General features: G+C 38.0%; 1 pseudogene; it reads right to left on the reverse strand.

Moving 5' to 3' along the window:
* Positions 1-16,700: 16,700 nt before the first annotated feature.
* LOC127853760 (uncharacterized) lies at positions 16,701-21,706 on the reverse strand (annotated as a pseudogene).
* Positions 21,707-22,155: the final 449 nt, after the last annotated feature.

Raw genomic sequence — 22,155 nt, forward strand, 5'->3', positions numbered from 1 at the left:
AAAGCTATTTTTATGGGCGGAGCTTCACATAAAATAGTATGCAAGAAAAATAAGATACATTCTATAAATCTTTAGTTAAAATCGTGTAAGAATCGAAATAATTCGTGTACGTTATAGTGCTTCGCACTCGTGATTTAATCCCTACGCATCTAAACTTCCGGCCGTGGGTTATTCGACAACAAACTATAACGTACACGAATTATTTCTTAACCACAACATAATAATAATGATAAATGTATTGCTATTAACCAGCATTGTATTAAATTTTCAAGCAAACCACATTAAAACATAAGCTACGCTGGACGAAAGACTATAAGACCCATTTTCGCACGACGCTGGTTTGAAAGTGTGATTTAAATGTTTGGAAAAAAACTGCATGTTAATCAAATATTAACATACAAGACTGCAAAAGCTTTCAATGCATTTGTGTGTTGAATAAATGCATTATACTTGGTTATGATTAAAATAATACATTTTGTGAAAAGTGCTTTAAAATGAGTTTGACTGAGGCCAATATAAGGCCAAAGTTAAACAGAATTATTTCACGTGAAATTAATGAATCGCGTTTCCAGAGGAAATCAACCCCATAATAATGTCAAAGTTTAACAGTTTAATCTGATATCTCGCGTTTCCAGAAAAAACAACCGCACGCACTACGGTCAAAGAGTCAGTTCGCATAACAGATATGTTGTTACACCGCGTCCATAAACATTCATAACATTTTCCCATTCATTTAAAGAGGACTGGCATGGCATTTCCAAAAAGTAATTTGTCACGTTTACAAACATTTGTGAATTAGCAACACCTGATAGATGAACATTTCCCAGGAAGTTAGGGAGAAAATGACAACACTTGAACCGTTTGTTTGTCAGTTATTGTTGGCATGGTTGTGATAGTTTGTATGTTTAATCATGTTATTTGAAGATCGTCTAATTACAATTTAATGAAATAACAAAAAAAAACACCCATGGCCGTATCTTAAAATTATCTTGCAACCCTACGTGTTGATAAATAGTGTAATCTTCTGAAATTTGAAATAATGTTTAACAAGAAAGCAAACTAAGCATGTATATCATGTAGCTCTATATTTGCTAATTTAGTTAAACATCAATCTTAAAAGAAAGTAGGGATGTAATGTGTCTTGTTCTGTGAAAGCTGGTCATAATGCACCAGCTTTCACCTTAGTTGTTTTCAAGCGAACAACTAAAAATATAAGGACAACAACAGAACACTCCAAATTATTAAATCTTTTCGTTTTGTCAATTCACCAAAAACGTTAAAAGGTCCCTTGAATGTCTTCAGACTTGCAAATTGAATGAGTAAAATACACTGTCAGATCTTACAAAATGAATAACTTTCAGGTTTACAGGTTGCCTGTTAGCCTGGTGCCAGTAGATTTAAGCCCAGGAAACTCAATTTCAAAAGTTGGTTACAGTTGGGCTAAAAGACAGGGTAACTAGCTTTTTCAAAGCTTGAAACAACTCAATCCAATTAAACATAGAATACAAACAGGCGACTGTGGATCAATTAGGCCTAGAAAATGATTCAATCCGGCTCACAACAATATATGATGCATTAAAAGTCTGTCATGTCGGCAAAAATGTTGCTCATTAATTTAAAGAAAATAAATAAAGTATTAGATACAAATATCACAACATGTACAATAGTGTAGGCTTGTTATTCTTCAGCAAGGCAACCAAAATTCTAAAGATGGTTGCCAGTGCAGCAACCAAATGCGAAAAAGAGACATATTGTTCTTTTTTGTCTAAGTTATCTCTAAAACATATATTTGACGATGAACAGTGCACACACATCTCGACCTGTGCTTTAAGACACATTGTTTATAAATTTGAATTGGTTGTGTTCATTTCAAACTTGCGACAAAAAAGCTATAACATAATTTCGAAAACTGAGTTGCGTCTAATATTGAACAACTTTAGTGCCTTCAGCGCTTTGATTAAAGATAGCTCGTGTATACGTATGAGATGCGATTGTTTCACACTCTATATTCGGCAAGCAAAACGCAATGGTGAATCCGTTTCAATTTGGCAAATATTGAACAGAACAGAACAGAAAGTTTATTCATTTCATTTAACTTAAACATTTCCAATTCATCGTTACAGATACAAAACTGACAATATATAAGCAACATTTGCATTCAATGCTATCATTTATCTATCAGTTATCATTTTAAAAGCATTTTTACAATATATCGCGAGTTTATTTAGGACTTTGGTTTTAGCATTAGTTATAATATTATATATAATATAATTTGTCAATATAATTTTTTCTTTATTGAGTCTAACATCTGTATAAAGAGGACATACACTTACAAAATGGTATTCATCTTAATTATCACTTAGGTTACATTTTTATATTTCATTTGCGTTCGTTTTTGGGGATATATAGGCAAATATTAATTCAGGATTAATCGCAAGACACTTTTGCACTATTAAATTGGCTGTTAAAAATGTTTGTAAATTTCAGCCTTGGTTATACAACTTAGCCGAAACAAATTCTTTCCAATACAAAGCGAGACTTTTTCTGTTTACTAGGATGCAATTATTTTATCATTATGCCACATGGGTTGTCTATAAAGGGGCCCAAAAGGATTATTCAATTTGTTATTGTTGAGGCGGTAGCACCCGTGATGTTTCCTTTCAACTCAAATTGCGATTTTTGTTTGCAACACTTCATTATGTTAACTAATGTCAACTATAATACATTCGATAACCCGTATTATGCTACACTATTATTCTTATTCTATGTCAGATGAGTTGAGATAATATGCCTTTACGTACCCAAGCTTATGTCAATAAATGGTATTTTGATTAGCTAAGTTGTGCCCTGGATTTACGGTGAATATAATTGAGCCGCGTTCTGTGAAAAGGAGTAATAATGCATGTGCTTAAATTGTCGTCCCTGATTAGCCTGTGTAGTCTTTATTTTTACTATGAAGAGACTTTCTTTAAACAGAAAATATCATTAAAGCGAAAAATGTGTCGTCACTGATTGGCCTGCGCGGACTGCACAGGCTAATCAGGTACGAGACTGTACGCATATGCATTAAACCTCTTTTTAAAAGATTACGGCCCAATGTTGTTTTGCAGTATCTTCTATAATTATTTGAACCTTCTTTATCATAATTGAGAATTTTAAATTACAAATTGATGCTTTACGTATTCTATAGTATATATTCCTTATTGGATTTTTATTTTTAAGTAAATGTACAATTCATACCACGAACATTTCATATCGACAACATATATGGTTGAGTCTGTGAACTAAACTTGCTGATATGTGTAGCTATCACCCTTAGTAAACCAAAAATACGGAAGTAGAACAAATGAAAAGATATTGAGACGCGTTCTGAGAAAAGGGAGCAGGTGCGTTAAGTGTCGTCCCTGATTAGCATTTGAAGTCCGCACAGGCTAATCAAGGACGACACTTTCCGCTTTTATGACATTTTCGTTTAAAGAAAGTATTTTTTAGGCAAACATCTTGTTTAGGCGGAAAGTGACGTCCCCGATTTAGAATTAACACTTCTGCAACACGTATAGATTTCTCACCAATAAGATTCAAAATCAAATGTACTGCTAGTTCAAGGGTACAACTACTACTCTCCAACTAGTATATAGTGAGTAAAGTGTTTCTCGATTAAAAGTTGCGAAATTGAAAGGGCGGAGTGAGTTAACTTCGTATATATGTTACTTACTTGCGCGACGGGGATTTCGATAAGAAAATTTTAATGAGAATATGTTCCTATTAATTCATTGTTTGTTTATATTTTATCGCATCATTGATAATTAACACCCGATCGTGCACGCACAATTTAACAACTCGCCACGTCTATTATCACATCGGATTTTCATAAATGAATTTCACACAGACCCATATTTAGATTACAGATAACGGGAACGCACCTTCAGCACGATCTCTATGGACCGTGCTCTGTGAAAAAGGGGTTTAATGCATGTGCGTAAAGTGTCGTCCCAGAATAGCCCGCGCAGTCCGCACAGGCTAATCAAAGACGATACTTTCCGCTTTTATGGTATATTATTACTTGATGTATATTTACCTACTAATTGGTTTTTGATAACAAACTTTAAATCAGAACAGCTTTATAAGTATACAAATAATACACCAACTTTAGCTTTCGACGTTGGTATGTGATATTGTAAATTTAACAATAGCTGAAATAATGGCATTAAAATTTCTGTTTGTATATTTATTCATGATTACATATTTTTTAAATCATGCCACTCTTTCTATGTTGAACAGGCTTTGTGTTTATTGTATAACTATATTGTTCGAAGTTCGATATCGGAGGAAATAAAGAATATACATTTCTCTTCTTAGCATAAATCAAGTTTAGGCGGACAGTGTCGTCCCGGATGAGCCTGTGCGGACAACACAGGCCTATCTGAGACTACACTTTACGCACTTGCATTTAACCCCCTTTTCACAGAGCCCGGCACATATACATTTAGAATGTCCCCCTTAAGTTGCAAAGTATCACAAACCCCACGATAGTTGCGTATAATGTCATGTGATATATATTAAGAAAAATTTTCATGTTATAAGTTTGTCCCACATACAGAGAAAGAAGAACAAAAATGCATAAAAGGAGATGTGCAGATGCAATAAAGAGATATTACGGGAAATGCTAGTATAGAAAACACAATACTTTCTAGAGTCGCAGTTGTTTGTCAAGTTGACTTTGTTTGAGCAGATTTTATGCGCGCTGTTCCATCATTGTTCCTTTAGCAACTTCATCAAGTTTCAGAACTGATTATCCATGTGTAAAACCATATCTCTGCAGTGATGGAATTTAAAGAAAATAGCGCCGATTCAAGTAAGATTTTATTTAAAACCGCTGCTTTGCAAAATTATAACTTTTTTTACACAAAGTCAGTAAATATTAATAGGCTAATCAGCGACGACACTTTCCGCTTCTATTTCATTTTTCGTTTAAAGGAAGACTTTTCTTGATGAAAATCCAGTTTAGGAGGAAAGTGGTGCCCGTGTTTAGCCTGTGCGGTCACTTAACGCTCATGCATTTCACCCCGTTTTCTCAGAGCGCGACTAAACTATAGTGACACGGCCTTGCCTCCTGAATACCACGTTTGTCAACAGACTAGAACGATGCATTTACGAACTGAGCTGAAATATCATAAGAAGATATGTTCTAAGACAGTTTCATGACGATTAGAAAAACAGAGCGAATTCTCAAGGTTTTTATATAATTTTACTCTGTAATGTTCACAAGATTAATGGGTCTCGCTCTGTGAATAGGAGTGCAGAATGAACGGGGGTTTCAGGGGGTAACAGACGGGCTAGACAGTATGCAAAAACACCGTTAAGAACTTAATTTTAACAATATCTCGCGTTATTAAAATACATTTGCAAACATCTTAAGTGCATAAAATACAGTTTTCTTGCAGTTTGTGTCGATATATTAAGGCATAATAATAATCATTGAAAACGTCTGAAATTGGTGACAAAATTTCACCCTGCGTGACGCATAGTTGTGCAGAATACATGGACTTTTTCACCAAAATACAGGCTTATTTTAAATAAACTAATTCTGATGCATTTCACATTTCCATCAGCAGCATACATATCTGTCGTTAATGCACTAGTTGAAAATTCTTAAGACAACTGTTTTAAAAAGTTATTTGGAAAAAGCAGCACTTACCGGTGTGTTACATCCAATAACGTTTAATTGGGAAACAAATTCACGTGATCCTTCACCCTGGTGTTAATGCATGTGTGAAAAAATGTCGTCCGAGATTAGCAAGTTAAGTCAGCACAGGCCAATCAGGGACGACGCTTTTACTCTAGACTGGATTTGGGCTAAGACGAGACTTTCTTCAAACGACAAATATCATACAGGTGGAAGTGTCGTCCTTGATTAGCGGACGGCACAGGAGAATATGGTACGACACTTTGAGCACATGCATAAAGCCCCTACTTTGTGGTCGCGTGTGCTAAACCTATACTAGTACTCGTATTTTTATTCAGAATGTGCTATTGTTCTTAAAATAATAATAAACAATTAATGGTAAAGCAAATGAAAGCGCCCTTAAATATACACGTATTAATTTATACAGATAGTTATGTTACGTTTATGCATTGTTTCAAAATGAAAAGAACACATCATATTAGATTTACCTAATAGATTTGTAAATAACGGTTTATTAAATAACAATGGTAAGCAATGTTCGTAAAAGAAAAGTTATTACTAAAGGTTAAAGCCGGTAGTTTTAAGTAATTGCAAACACTTTTTTGCTGTACAGTCGAAAACTCATTCATGCACAAAAGACGTGCGCACTGTTTGGAAATCTCTACTGTTCTGAGAAGAGTTGTTCATATGGCACAAAGACGCGATTTGGTTTTGTTTAAAATACGAGTGTATCTATTGGGGTGAACTCCGACCATTTCAATTTTGACTCGCTGTTGTCTTGAAAAACGGGGCTTAATGCATAAGCTAAAAGTGTATACCAGATTAGTCTGCGCTCTCCGCACAGGCTAATCATGGACGACACTTTGCGCTTTCATGGATTTTTTGTTTAAAAGAAGTTTCTTCATAACGAAAATCCAGTTAAGGCGGAAAGTGTTGTCACTGATTAGCCTGTGCAGACTGCACAGGCTAATCTGGGGCGATTTTTTTCCCAGCAACAACATTTGATTGATGGTACTATTATAAGATAAATATTATGTTAATTGAACTTTCCACGTGCGTTATCATGAATTGGTTATGTGAGAAAACAAAATGCTGACATTAACATCGTTTGTACTTTGAACATTCCGTCCGCACAGCAAACAGTAACAAACATTATCTGTCAGCATTTGGCGACACATCCCCGCATACTAATGATAATGTTGAGCTTTATATAATGTCTATTTTCTCGATACTTCATATATCAATATCATTTTTTTATTCCCGATATGCTAATAACACACATTGTGTGACAACAAACTTTTCTCGAAAATGAAATTATCACCGACTATCAAGCTTTCTTATATACGGGGCGAATATATTACTTATACTTATATTTCTCTATTTAAAAAAGCAAGAAAATGTTCAAAATCCATTAAATGATTGTTTTACACAAAGGCAAATGTTATTACTATTAAGTAAAAAATGTTCAAAATACGGTACATAGTTAACAAGTTTATCGTCGAATATGTGCTTGTGCGCGTCAACAACACATGCACCGAAGAGAGATGAAATTCCCATTAACATGCGGTATTCGTTTAATTAAGTATTATTTCAAATATCATCGGACTCGTGTTTGGACCAATAGTTTTGTTTACTCTATTTTATATATTCAGTTTTTAACTGAATTTGTGCTGTTGCTCTTATATGCATGTGTGTTAAGTTGCATAATTTTAATAAATTTGTATTTTTCGGTAAATACCTAAGGATGATCAAGGCGCGCGTATTCTACATAGGAATCTAGCGTTCTTTAAACACAGTCCTCGTTCAGCTGTCTATTTCTTAGTTAAATAACCATAATTTTACGAAAGCTAGGCATAATTCATGTGCGTTAGGTGTCTTCCCAGATAAACCTGTGACGACACATTCCGTTCGCACTGGATTTTCGTTCAGAAGAGATTTTGTTTACACGAAAATTCCATCCAAGCGGAGATCGTCGTCCCTGATAAGCCTGTGATGACTGCACATAATATTATGGAGTGTCACTTTACGCACATGCATTAAACCCAGGTTTCCAAGAACGAGGTATAACAAATGGTGCCATACCTGTTTGTTCAGTTTAGTGCTGCAAGACATTTTGTTTTGTTTTGTTTAGGAAGATAATTATATGATAAGCAAGAGTCTTTTCGAGTCTATTGCCCCTATTAAATTATTTTTTGAACTTTTAACTCTTTATTAACTGATGAGAAAAAAATAAAATAAGAAGCATCAAAAACGGCAGGCTAAGAACATATCTTTAAAAAAAACTATTTATTTAAGCTCGATTGCATTACAAGCCTAAGACTAATATGGAACGCTCTCGAGTCCGTTTCCTTGGTGCTTGTGGGGGAGATCTAAGAAACGGGGATCGAACCCGTGACCACTCGATCGCTAGGCGGACACCATATCCTCTACACCGCGGCAACCTCAAACATCTTGTTGACAGCGATTATAATGAAAAGGTCCCGTATGCAGCGAGGCATTAATTGTACATATTATGTTTTAAGCAAACAATCAAAATATTAGCGTTTCCAACGCGTATATTTTATTTTGATCCGGATTACGTGCGACCGCGGGCTCGGCATAACAAAAATGACATAGCGTGTGCCTTACAGTCGCGTGTGCCATATAGTCGCGTGTGCCATATAGTCACGTGTACCATATAGTCGCGTGTACCATATAGTCGCGTGTGCCATATAGTAGCGTGTACCATACAGTTGAGGATGCCATATAGTCGCGTGTGCTATATAGTCGCGTGTGTCATATAGTCGCGTGTGTCATATAGTCGCGTGTGCTATATAGTCGCTTGTACCATATAGTCGCGTGTACCATATAGTCGCGTGTGCCATATAGTCGCGTGTGCCATATAGTCGCGTGTACCATATAGTCGCGTGTGCCATATAGTAGCGTGTACCATACAGTCGCAGGTGCCATATAGTCGCGTGTGCTATATAGTCGCGTGTGTCATATAGTCGCGTGTGTCATAGAGTCGCGTGTGTCATATAATCGCGTGTGTCATATAGTCGCGTGTGTCATATAGTCGCGTGTGCCATACAGTCGCGTGTGTCATATAGTCGCGTGTGCCATCTAGTCACGTGTGCCATATAGTCGCGTGTGTCATATAGTCGCGTGTGCCATATAGTCGCGTGTGCTATATAGTCGCGTGTGTCATACAGTCGCGTGTGCCATCTAGTCGCGTGTGTCATATAGTCGCGTGAGTCATATGTTAGTCGCGTGTGCCATACGGTCGCGAGTGCCATATAGTCGCGTGTGCCATACAGTCGCGAGTGCCATATAGTCGCGTGTACCATACAGTCGCGTGTGCCATATAGTCGCGTGTGCCATACAGTCGCGTGTGTCATATAGTCGCCTTAAAATAAAAACAAAGATTATGCTATGGTTTATAACCAAAGTCATATGTGAGGAAGGATGACTAGTGTCCACCGTTGGACAAAAAAGCGTTACAATACGATCCTTTGTGCTTTTTTACCGTGTCGTTATATCCAGGTCTATATTATGCTCGTATCCTGCAGATCGGTTTCCAAATTGCGAGTGATGACGTCCATGATGGGGTTGACATTCTCTAACTGCACGAGGACACATTCCGCATGAACCGATGAACAACTGCTCTATGTCCAGAACGGATTAACTATAACAATAAAAATGTTGCATTGCTTTCATGATTACCCACATCTACACAAGAAACGTCTGTATTGGTGTTCGGCCAAACATATAAAAATGGGGTGTAATGCATGTGCGTAAAGTCTCGTCCCAGATTAGTCTGTGCAGTCCGCACATGCTAATCAGGGACGACGCTTTCCGCGTTCATGCTGTTTTTCTATTTCTAATCAGGGACGACGCTTTCCGCGTTCATGCTGTTTTTCTATTTCTAATCAGGGAAGACGCTTTCCGCGTTCATGCTGTTTTTCTATTTCTAATCAGGGACGACGCTTTCCGCGTTCATGCTGTTTTTCTATTTCTAATCAGGGACGACGCTTTCCGCGTTCATGCTGTTTTTCTATTTCTAAGAAGTCTCCTCTTAACTAAAATCCAGTCTAAGCGGAAACCGTCTTCCCTGATAGGCTGTGCAAAGTGCATAAGCTAGTCTGGGACGACACGGCGGAAACCGTCTTCCCTGATAGGCTTTACGAAGTGCATAAGCTAATATGGGACGATATGTTACGAATAAGCATTAAATACTCTTTTCCCAGAGCGAGGCACATACAAATGATATAAAAATATTTGTTGAGCTTAGAGATAATTATGTTTACCTTTGATATTTTATGTTTAAATTAAGTAATCAAGTTCTATTTTCGTCATAATACTGCACTGAACATAATGTTCTAAGACAGTTTCACGACGATTAGGAAAACAGAGCGACTTCTGAGTTTTTGTTTACATAATTTTCGCCTTTTGACGTTTTTCGTTACCCCGCTTATGTCCAGTTTAAAGTCAGCGGAAATTTCATTGGTACAAATGTTCCCACGAACATCTATAAAGATTGGGCAATACATGTTGACTCTAAAATGTTCACAATATAAATGAGCCTCGCTCTGTGAAAAGGGGGTTTAATGCATGTGCGTAAAGTGTCTAATCATGCACTACACTGTCCGCTTTCGTCGATTTTGTTTTTGTTTATAGGAAGTCTCTCCTAATCCAAAAAATCGAGTCTTGACGGAACTGCACAGGCTCATTTTGAAGAACACTTTACGCCGATGCGTTAAAGCCCCCTTTTCTCAGGGCGCGAATCAAAAGTTGACGACGGACGAAGCACACTGTGGTCGGTTGTACTAAAAACATACTCGCATTTTTGCAGCGAACTTGCTATTGTTCTTTAAACATAATAATACACAATGAATGTTTAGTAAAATAAAAGCGCCATAAAATACACACCTATTCATTTAGCTTTGTTACGTTGGTGCATACTTATATAAAAATGAAAAGCATACATTATCAAACAGATATGTATATAGCGGTTAAGTAAATTATAATGATTGGCAATGTACGAAAACAGTCACGTTATTTGTAAAAATTAAAGCCAGACAATTCGGAAGTGAAGTTTTTCAATATTATAATGAGGTGGTTTATATAACTACGATTGCGAAGGTTGTAAAAATGTAAATATGCAAAAAGTAAAACTGCATAGACATCGACAGGTGAAACACTTTTATCTCCCTTTTTTTGAATCCATTTGTTAAAACTTTAATTTAAATGCGGTCGTCAAATGTGTCCAGTAAAGTGTTCTCTGGTTAAAAGTTTAAATACATTCGCAAGACAATGACTTTATTGTATATCCACTTTCATGAACGGTGAATTAGACGACCATTAACGTACATTTAATTCTGCTGTTGCAATAACAGTGAATTTAAAAGAAGTTAAAACCAATTCAAAAACCATTTAAAATCTTAAAGTAATATTAATAACACGTACTTTGATACGAACTAGAAGACTAATTGGAAAGGTGTTCTTTGATGTACATGCTGATATAGAACTGACCTACCTTAAATAAGTAAACTGCCTTCAATACTTCAATAGCACGTGAGCGAGAAACCTGGTGGCTTGAAAGTCCGATGTCAAGTAAATCTGCTTAAAGCGAGCTAGTATAATCGATGTTCGTAATATTTGTTGAAAACAGATAAACGGTTGATGAATATCAAACTAGAAAAGAAATTCAGAAGAAGATATACTCGAAAGTAAACGAATTTTTTTTTTGCAATTGCAAACAATGTTCTGCCGGTCAGTCTAAAACTCGTTCATGTACCAATTACATGCGCACTGTTTGGAAATCTCCACTATTCTGTACAGCTTTGTTCATATGTGCATTGCACATAGGTACGATACTTGGTTTTGCATCAAATACCGACTGTCTGTACCAGGATGAACCTCGATCTTTTAAATTAAGCATCGCTATTGGAAAACGGGACTTAATGCATATGCGTAAAGTGTCGCCCCAAACTAGCATGTGCAGTCCATGATAACGTTTAAAGGAAGTTTCTTCATAGCGAAAATCCACTTCAGGCGGACAGTGTTGTCTCTGTGCACAGGCTAATCTGGTCAACTCTTTAAGCTAATGCACTAAATTCTGTTTTCCCAGAGCGATGTTCAATTTAGTTCAAGTCAACAACATTCGATTAATGGTACCATTATAAGTTAGTTAATTTGTTATTTGAAATTTTTGTTCATGTTAGAAAATCAAATGCTGACATTAACATCGTTTATTCTCTTCTTAAACCGATCCATTCATTACGCAAGACGTTGCATACATATCTGTCATCATTAAAATGGAAATCCCCACATAACCGTGATAATGTTGAGCTAAATATAATGTCTACTTTCGCGAGACTTCATGGATCAATGTTATTGTTTTAATTACTTATTTTTAGTTGTATTTTAGTTTAGTGTAGCAATCTTTTTATTCCAGATATGCAAAAACACAGATGTTGTGGCAACAGACATTGCTAGTAAATGACATACGTTTTCCAAAATCCGCATTGACTGCCATTCTTTGATATAAAGGGGAATTACTAATACGGTTATTTCTATATTTTTCCAAAGAAAGAAAATCTTAAGAAATCATTAAATGTTTGTTTGACAGAAATATAGCTTTGTTATGACTATTCAGATAAAAAAATCAAGCATAATACAACCATTGCCACGGGCGTCCCAGTTATAACATTTGCGGGCGTTGGGAATCAAATTAATATCTCTGTGCTTTTGCAATGCAATAACAAAGGTACATAAGTGGTGTAAATTTCACATAGAAATGCGCTATTTTTTTAAGTATTGTTTCGAATAGCATCGGGATCGTGTTTGGAACAATAGTTTTGCTTTCTAAATATTTCATCTTCAGACTTTAACTTACTTTATGTTTTTGTTGTTGATATAAAATGTATGTGTTATAAGTTGCATTATTTTCATAAATTTATATTGTCTCGGTAAATACCGTTGATGATAAATGCGCACGTATTCTACACAAGCAAAATACTTATCATGGCCTACATTGGTGTCTTGTTCTAAGAAAACTGGGCTTTATTCATCTGCGTAAAGTGTCGTCCCAGATTAGCCTGTGCAGTCCGCACAGGCTAATCAGGGACGACACTTTCCACTTTTATGGTATGTTTAGTTTGAAGGAAGTCCCTTCTTACCGAAAATCAAGTTTAGGCGGAAAGTGTCGTCCCTGATTAGCCTGTGCGGACTGCACAGGCTAATCTGGGACGACACTTTACGCACATACATTATGACCAGCTTTCACAGAACAAGACACATTGGATTATCGTTTAGAATACATTTCCTTTAAACGAAAATTCGATACAAGCGGATGGTGTCGTCCCTGATAAGTCCGCACAGGCTAATCTGGAATGACACATAACGCAAATGAATCAAGCCCAGTTTTCCGAGAACGAGGATAAAATAATGGTGTAAATGGGCACTATCTCAGTGCGATGCTGTAATAATTGACACTATCTCAGTGTGGTGCTGCAATAATTGACACTATCTCAGTGTGGTGCTGCAATAATGGACACTATCTCAGTGTGGTGCTGCAATAATTTTACTTTATAGAATATTCCAAACCTGTTGAAATGTCCGCTGTTTTGTTGAGGAATATAATTATGTTAAAAGAAAAACATACAGGAGCTTTTCTAAAAATAAGCAATGTCTTTTCGAAGTATACCGCCTATAACATTATTGTCTGCGCTTTAAAGTCTTTATTAACTTATGAGTAAACAAAATTCAAGAACATCGAATACGGCAGGCTTGGAAAATATATTGTTACATCTAGACATTTTGAAACTGCCCCTTATGCAGCGAAGTTTGACATTCTCTAACTGCATGAGGACTCATTCCGCATGAAAAGATGATGAACTGCTATATGTAAAGAGTTTATTAACTATAACACTGTATCGGTGGTATAGCTTGCATGGTTCCGCCAATATCCGCATGATCCATGGCAACAAACAAACATGCAGAAAACGTCTAGATTTTTTTGTGAATAAAAATATGAAAAGGGGGTTTAATGCATGTGCATAAAGTGGCGTCCCAGACTAGCCTGTGTAGTCCAAACAGTTAAATCAGGGACGACGCTTTCCGCGTTCATGCTGTTTTTCTATTTCTAAGAATATCCGCGTTCATGCTGTTTTTCTATTTCTAAGAAGTCTCCTACGACGCTTTCCGCGTTCATGCTGTTTTTCTATTTCTAAGAAGTCTTCTCTGAACTAAAATCCAGTCTAAGCGGAAACTCTTCCCTGAAAGGCTGTACGAAGTGCATAAGCTTGTCTAAGCGGAAACCGTCTTCCCTGATAGGCTGTACAAAGTGCATAAGCTAGAGACCAGTCTAAGCGGAAACCGTCTTCCCTGATAGGCTGTACAAAGTGCATAAGCTAGAGACCAGTCTAAGCGGAAACCGTCTTCCCTGATAGGCTGTACGAAGTGCATAAGCTAGAGACCAGTCTAAGCAGAACCATCTTCCCTGATAGGCTGTACGAAGTGCATAAGTTAGTCTGGGACGATACGGCGGATACCGTCTTCCCTGATAGGCTGTACAAAGTGCATAAGCTAGTCTGGGACGATACGTCGGAAACTGTCTTCCCTGATAGGCTGTACGAAGTGCAAAAGCTAGTCTGGGACGATACGGCGGAAACTGTCTTCCCTGATGGGCTGTACGAAGTGCATAAGCTAGTCTGGGACGATATCAAGTCTAAGCTGAAACCGTCTTCCCTGATAGGCTGTACGAAGTGCATAAGCTAGTCTGGGACGATATCCAATCTAAGCGGAAACCGTCTTCCCTGATAGGCTGTTCGAAGTGCATAAGCTAGTCTGGGACGATATCCAGTCTAAGCGGAAACTGTCTTCCCTGATGGGCTGTACGAAGTGCATAAGCTAGTCTGGGACGATATCCAGTCTAAGCGGAAACTGTCTTCCCTGATGGGCTGTACGAAGTGCATAAGCTAGTCTGGGACGATATCCAGTCTAAGCGGAAACTGTCTTCCCTGATGGGCTGTACGAAGTGCATAAGCTAGTCTGGGACGATATCCAGTCTAAGCGGAAACTGTCTTCACTGATAGGCTGTACGAAGCGCATAAGCTAGTCTGGGACGATACGGCGGAAACCGTCTTCCCTGACAGGCTGTACGAAGTGCATAAGCTAGTCTGGGACGATATCCAGTCTAAGCGGAAACCGCCTTCCCTGATAGGCTGTTCGAAGTGCATAAGCTAGTCTGGGACGATATCCAGTCTAAGCGGAAACCGTCTTCCCTGGTAGGCTGTACGCAGTGCATAAGCTAGACTGGGACGATATCCAGTCTTAGCGGAAACCGTCTTCCCTGATAGGCTGTACGAAGTGCATAAGCTAGTCTGGGACGATATCCAGTCTAAGCGGAAACCGTCTTCCCTGATAGGCTGTACGAAGTGCAAAAGCTAGTCTGGGACGATATCCAGTCTAAGCGGAGGCTGTCTTCCCTGATAGGCTGTACAAAGTGCATAAGCTAGTCTGGGACGATATCCAGCCTAAGCGGAAACCGTCTTCCCTGATGGGCTGTACGAAGTGCATAAGCTAGTCTGGGACGATATCCAGTCTAAGCTGAAACCGTCTTCCCTGATAGGCTGTACGAAAAGCATTAGCTAGTCTAGGACGATATCCAGTCTAAGCGGAAACCGTCTTCCCTGATAGGCTGTTCGAAGTGCATAAGCTAGTCTGGGACGATATCCAGTCTAAGCGGAAACCGTCTTCCCTGATAGGCTGTACGAAGTGCATAAGCTAGTCTGGGACGATATCCAGTCTAAGTGGAAACCGTCTTCCCTGATAGGCTGTACGAATGCATAAGCTAGTCTGGTACGATACAGCGGAAACTGTCTTCCCTGATAGGCTGTACGAAGTGCATAAGCTAGTCTGGGACGATATCAAGTCTAAGCGGAAACTGTCTTCCCTGATGGGCTGTACGAAGTGCATAAGCTAGTCTGGGACGATATCCAGTCTAAGCGGAAACTGTCTTCCCTGATGAGCTGTACAAAGTGCATAAGCTAGTCTGGGACGATATCCAGTCTAAGCGGAAACCGTCTTCCCTGATAGGCTGTACGAAGTGCATAAGCTAGTCTGGGACGATACGGTGGAAACCGTCAACCCTGATAGGCTGTACGAAAAGCATTAGCTAGTCTAGGACGATATCCAGTCTAAGCGGAAACCGTCTTCCCTGATAGGCTGTTCGAAGTGCATAAGCTAGTCTGGGACGATATCCAGTCTAAGCGGAAACCGTCTTCCCTGATAGGCTGTACGAAGTGCATAAGCTAGTCTGGGACGATATCCAGTCTAAGCGGAAACCGTCTTCCCTGATAGGCTGTACGAAGTGCATAAGCTAGTCTGGGACGATACTTTTTGCACAAGCATTAAATCCCCCTTTTCCAGAGCGAGGCACATTTATTAAAAATTATTTTTTGAGCTTATATATAATTATGTTTTTATTTGATAATTTATGTTTCAAGTAAGTATTCAAGTTTGTTTTCGTCTTATTACAGCACGTGCGATATAGTTAACACTACGAAATTATTGTTGAATTCCTCTGAAATTCGGTTTTGTTTTTCTAGACGAGGAATCGCTTTCCACTTTTATATGATAGATGTTTTCATTGCATGTATTTGTCATAACACATGCGACATTATAGTATTGTTTCAATATCCCTATAATTATTCGTTAACAATAGGGAATTTGCATCGACTATATTTAAGCGAAGAACCGTATATTTGCCTCTTCATGACTTGCTGGTAATGCGATCGTTCAGCGTTAAGTTATCAGCATATAATTTGTGTTTGTTTTCACTCCGAAGTAGAGTGTCCATGCGTCCTGTCTACGCCTCCGCATGTTGAACACGAAAGGTAATAAGCAATCACTACGAACGTTAAATTTCGCAAATCAACATACAGTGCAAGTCAAACAAAGCAACTTGTTCACATAACATCGGACACTTTTAATTTATGCAACATATTAAATTGTTATTGTTCATGTCCAGCTGTATATACATTATAGTCAAGTTTAAACAGCACTGAGAGTATTTGAATCTGTCACATATATAAATGTTAAAAACATGAATTCTGAACACGATACAATTTAAATATCCAAAATAGTGTTGTTGTTATATTTCAATTCAGTTCTGTAATCAGAATATACATGTGTATATCTGATTTATTGCAAGAATAAAGTTACATAAATAAACGTACCTGGTAAGCAAATTCGTTTAATTGGTGTCCCTGCCGAATTGAAACATCTTTTAGTTTCAATCAGGTACTCTTTCAAAGCGTACTCTGAACTGACCGAATCACCCTGACAAAACTTAAGCAAGAACCTACGAAGAACAAGAGGGCCATCAGGCCCTAAGGCGCTCACCTGAAAGCCAAAGGAACTAGACTATTCTGAAAAAAATGCAAGCTGATTAATGAAGATTATTTTGGACCAAAAAAGTGACTTTTAACATGTTTTTTTATATTTGACCTTGTGACCTAGTTTTTTAGCTCATATGACCCAGCTTCAATCTCTGGCAAAATTTCATTGGGACATTGGGACAAATGTTCTGACCAAGTTTCATGAAGATTGGCCAATAAATGTGGCTAATATAGTGTCAACAAGTTTTCACTTAAGCCATATAAGGTCCAAGATATTATCGGGACACATGTTTTGACTAAGTTTCATGAAGATTGGACTAAAAATGTGACTTCTAGAGTGTTAACAAGGTTTTACTATAGCCATATAAGGAAAACTACCACGCCCTCTGGCGCCCATGTTTTTCAACCAACCGGAACCATTTTCGAACTCGTCCAAGATATTATAGGGACACATGTTCTGACAAAGTTTCATGAAGATCGGACAATAAATGTGACTTGTAGAGTGTTAACAAGGTTTTACTATAGCAAACTGCCACGCCCCCTGGCGGCCATGTTTTTCAATCAACCGGAACCATGTTCGAACCCGTCCAAGATATTATAAGGACACATGTTCTGAGTAAGTTTCATGAAGATTGGACAATAAATGTGGCCTCTAGAGTGTTAACAGGGTAAATGTTGACGACGCACGACGGACAAAAGGTGATCACAATAGCTCACCATGAGCACGTTGTGCTCAGGTGAGCTAATAAAAAAACACATTTAATTTGAATTTCATCACATTTCATACAGCAGTGCAGACAGATTTTTTTTCAAGTTCATTCAATTAAGGTGCCATTACTTACAGAACTGAACCTAACAACACTTGCATGGGTGCCCCCAAAATATAATAATACTAAACTTATATTTTAAATTTCATGACAGTTCAGTCAATAATGTTATTTAGAAACAGCTCATGGCAGAAAATATTTCAATCAATTCAGGGGACATTACTCTTGAAACCAGAAACCATTTTACTTTTTCTGGTCACCATGACCTTTGGCCTTGTGACCTGAATTATCATCCGGAAACCATTTTACTATTTTGAGTCACTGTGACCTTGACCTTTGACCTAGTGACCTGAAAATCAATAGGGGTCATCCTAGGCATAAGTGTTTACGAGTTATCATCAGGAAACCATTTTACTATGCTGGGTCACCGTGATCTTGGCTTTTGACCTTGTGACCTGAAAATCAATAGGAGTCATCTGCGAGTAATGATCAATGTACAATGTACTATGACCTAGTGACGTCAAGCATGTTTTTAGATCTCAATGAGATTTATGCACATTTGAAGTTTAAAGAACATAGACACAAGAATTTTTATTTTATAAGCAAGGTTCAACTTTGGGACAGACACACACACACACAATAACAGACAGACAGGCCAAAACAATACACCCCTTGATCATTCAATCTGAGGGCATAAAAACCACTGCAAGAATACTATTAGTGACACAAATCTTAAATGTTATCTTCACTGTCACTGTCTTCCTGCTCAACTGGTACATGCAGTTCACGTTTTAACCTTGTAATTATCTGGTTCAGTCTGTCCTTCATCATTGGGAGTTGGTCCTCATTCATAGGAAACGGTTTAATATTTTTAAAGCCAGGGCACTTTCGCCCAGGAGTATACTTGAAAGGTTTGATGTTGCGTAGAATCTTTGCAACTGACTCTTTGTCGGATTCATTAAGAGGTTTGCTATGGTGCCCACTTTTGGGTTTAATGTTAACACATTCATCCAACTTTGAGCATATTTCAGATATTGTGTCAGCTGCCCCTGTTACACGCTGAATTGACTTTTCACTCTTGTTAGCCCCAAGTGATTTTATAAGAGTCTTTTGATTGCAAACTGAATGTTCTTGAGTCAAGCCACTTTCCACATTTTGCCCTTTTCCACCTTTAACATTAACATATGCCCCTTCAAGTACTCTCATACGCTGCAGAGGTGACAACAAGTAGTTACATTTAAGCACAAAGTCGATATTTTCTACTAAGTATTTACTCAGCTTGGAATGTGAATAAAAGAATGTCAACGAGTACTGGCAATTCAGAACAGTCCTGTTTAAATCACCTTTTTTTGCTGTATCAAGTAGCTCGGCAAGATGTAAATACCAATGGCATAATTGAGATGCATAGTTGAAAAGCTCATCTGGTTCAGAGTTGGCAGCAGCTACTGGGTTTAGCAAAACACGCTCTCCATTTGGTTTTACTATGTATACGGATGGCTGTACTGCTGTTGTTTGTCTGTTGATTGGCTCTGGACAGTCCACTTTTCCATAGCCATAATGATTTATTAAAATCTCCAATCAGCGACTTCAAGCCTTGTTTTTGCTCATCATCGGATTGTTCTGTCAAACCGGTTAGCAGAGGATGCTGAACGTTGCTGTCAACAGAATCCATTTGCAAAAATGCTAGGAATTGCTCTGTTACCATGCATTCACCAACTAACATTAAAAGTTCAAAATGTGGTTGGAACCTACCCTTCACCTTGCCATTTACATCTGTATGGTGCAAAATGGTCTTTAAGTGATTTAAAGTCCCAGGAGTGTGCACTTGCCTGAAGAGCGCCTTGTAACACTTCTGAAAATATATGTAAACACACCTTATTAGAATAATTTTCCTACATATAATGCAACTACTCAATATCACTTAATGGGTTAATTCCAAATTCTTTGCAATAAACCTATGTTTCATTTACAGTGTGTTTCCTCTATATAAACACTGTACACTAACAAGACACCTGTCCCTCATCATTTTCACATGGAAGATATAAAAATCTTCAAATAGGTTTCTCATTTTCATTTTGGACAGTTTGGCTTGATGTTTTGTAACAGAACATTGCAAATCATACATGTACAGTACAATCTTAAAAAAAAACTGTCAACATATTTGTAACAATAGGGCCATGATGGCCCTATATCGCTCATGTGACTTATGTTTCTTCTACAGACTGAAACTCTATTCCTTGCTATATCAGAAGGATATTGGATAAAGTTTTGACTATAAACGTTTAAGGATACGTTTGCTCCTGAGTTGTGCCAAATTTGGACATTAGGTATTGGTGTTTCATGGATGTTTAAAGTTTACGCCATACATGTATTATATACAAATAACTAAATATTTTTTTAATTACTTATAAGGAAAACATATTTGCCCTCAGGGTGGAGCAAAGTTTGGTCCCAATGGCATACTTTGAAAAAACATGGATCACTAGATGAAATTTCATGCCTAATATGTATGCTATAGGCTCTTTTGTTTTGGAGAACAACATTTTTGAGGTTTTTACTATAACCATACAAGAAAAATAAATTATCCCAAGGGTGGGGCTAAGTTTTACCCCAGAGACATAATTGTTTTCCCTTTGGTTGCCATGGTAACCAGTTATGCAAGGAATGCAATTCTTTAACCAGTGCTTCATAAAAGGAACATTCCTGCCAAGTTACATAAAGACTAGCCCAGTGCTTAAGGAAGGAATGCATTTTAAGTTAAAATGTTGAAACTAAACAACAGACAATGACCAGTCGCAATTGCTTACCCATAGCAGTTTGTGCTGGGATGAGCTAAAATACACAACAATATTAATGTCAATTTGCAATGCAGATTTTGCAACTGAAACACACCTCAAGGAAGTCCTGCTTGATGTGCCACATCTCGCATACAATTGGTTGAAGGTTGTCAAATCTCTTTTCTGAAACAACTGACAAGCTTCTCAACGATTTTGCTTCTTGCAGTCTTACTCTGGTCAGTTGGTCACCCCCGACAGGTACTCCAAACTTCCGAAGAGCATCAGCATTTCCTAAAGTTGAATGATATATCGAATAAAGATAAAAAATTAGGTCTTAAAATAACAATGTATTAAACAAGAGCGGTCACCATAGGATGACATATGCGGCGTATGCCCCCTATAAACGCTTTGATAGAAGTTATGAGCATTGTTCGAAACCTAAACGCAGATTTCGAAACCTTACTCACATGCGATCTGGACAGGCTAATCTGGGACGACACTTTACTCACATGCGGACTGGACAGGCTAATCTGGGACGACACTTTACTCATATGCGGACTGGACAGGCTAATCTGGGACGACACTTTACTCACATGCGGTCTGGACAGGCTAATCTGGGACGACACTTTTACTCAATTGCATTAAGCCCAAGTTTCTTAGAACGAGGCTCAGTTAATGGTTTTGCTTCACATTTTGTGCGCTATTAAACAGGACCCATGATGACTCTTAGAGTCAGCTGTCGCTCGGGCCGGAAATAGAGGGGGTCTCGCTCAAGTTTGGGGTCTTCATCACCGCGTACTTGCTGTTGATATAAAATGTCGGCTCCCTCGCTACCGATAAACAGACGAGAAACACGCATGCGCAGAGCAGACAGATGGAGACTATGGGGAGAGCGATGATGATGTTTTCAGCCGAGACTAAGTTTACTTTAATCGTGTGACCGATTTCCTCAGGGCACACAAGCGGAGAAGTCGCGTTCTGCGAGGTCGCAGTGAGCAGTTCCGGTACCACGCTCGTCCGGAAGGTCCTGAATGGCTCCCGGAAGTGGTGTTTGGGGGTCACGTGCGCTGCGGAGATGTCTCGGTACGTCATACTCGTGGCGTCATTTTCAGGACACTGAGGGTCGCCGCTGGCGTTGAGCGGATTGGGATTTCTGAAAAGACACCTTTGACCTAAGGCCGCATTCATCATGGTTTCCAATAACCAATTCTTATACTTAATACTGTAAACTATTACTATTAGTGGGACATCACATTTCCGGTACTTATTCTCATTTATCCAAAGCAGTTGGTTGAAAGATAAACATATATATTCATGTATTGGCATATCATGATTTTTCAAAAATAAATAAATATTGAGATTCCTTTACCTATTTGTAAAAACATGTATACGAATTCGTCTTTGTTTTGTCAGTAAATCAGAGTTTGATAAAGACTTAATTTATATCTTTTTTTTGTTTTCTGTAATTGAACTATGTATATTTCATTGTATTTTACAAATTAATAAAAAAACTCACTTTTGATTTCAACCCCCTCAGTTTT

The sequence above is a fragment of the Dreissena polymorpha genome, chromosome 12 (genome assembly GCF_020536995.1).
Source record: "Dreissena polymorpha isolate Duluth1 chromosome 12, UMN_Dpol_1.0, whole genome shotgun sequence".
NCBI lineage: Eukaryota > Metazoa > Mollusca > Bivalvia > Myida > Dreissenidae > Dreissena > Dreissena polymorpha.